Source organism: Grammomys surdaster, unplaced genomic scaffold, assembly GCF_004785775.1.
Source record: "Grammomys surdaster isolate TR1022 unplaced genomic scaffold, NIH_TR_1.0 103356, whole genome shotgun sequence".
In the NCBI taxonomy this organism is placed as follows: domain Eukaryota; kingdom Metazoa; phylum Chordata; class Mammalia; order Rodentia; family Muridae; genus Grammomys; species Grammomys surdaster.
In genome coordinates, this window is record NW_021609081.1 from 1 (window position 1) to 854 (window position 854).

At 38.3% G+C, this 854-nt stretch overlaps 1 pseudogene; it reads right to left on the bottom strand.

Annotated features, from left to right (window-relative positions):
* Positions 1–3: 3 nt before the first annotated feature.
* Positions 4–351, bottom strand: LOC114635400 (annotated as a pseudogene).
* Between the last annotated feature and the right edge of the window lie 503 nt (positions 352–854).

The window sequence follows — 854 nt, forward strand, 5'->3', positions numbered from 1 at the left end:
CCGCTCATCACAGTCGTCGCAGATGCTGGTGTAGATACGAGGGAGCTGGCTGGCCACTGGCCGGAAGAGGATGCGCAGTGTGATGTTGACGTTCTGTAGGTCTTGGCTATCAGTGATGACCGGGACATTCCGTGGACGAGAGCGGCAGTCAAAGATAATTGGTGTCTGTACCCAAGGGATGAGAAAGTGAGTCCCTTCCCCTCCCACAATGTCCTGTATGCCACAGAATCGGTCAAAGATGACAGCTCTGTGTCCAGCATCCACATTATATAGAGCAGAGTTCACCACGCCTCCTGCAACTGCTAACGCCAGGCCGAACTTTCCGATGGACTCAAACACTTTGGCAGCCATGACTCCTTCTGTTGCTTCCACTCACACCTGCTTTCACTCTGACCTCCACATGAATTCCCCAGCTTGATATTTCTTTTGTTTGATTTTTCCACAGTGTTTTCAATTTTTTGAATTTTTGCCAAGTAAATGTCCAATTTTATCAGGAAAAACTGTTTTAAATCACATTCGTTTACAAATCAAATGTTCTCCTTATCAATTTTCTATTTTTTATGAATTTTAAAAGCAAATTTCTCCTTGTTCATAACTTTCTTTGATTTCTCTTCAGTTTGATTATAGTTTATCATTGGGGTTTTAATTTTTCTTCACGTTTTCAGTATTTTTCCTGAATTTTTCACTAGCTTTTTCCATAGTGTTTTCAATTTTATGAATTTTTTGCCAAGTAAATGTTCAATTTTATCAGGGAAAGCTGTTTTAAATCACATTCCTTTACAAATCAAATGGTCTCCTTATTAATTATCTATTTTTTATGAATTTTAAATTAAAATTTCTCCTTTTTTTCATAA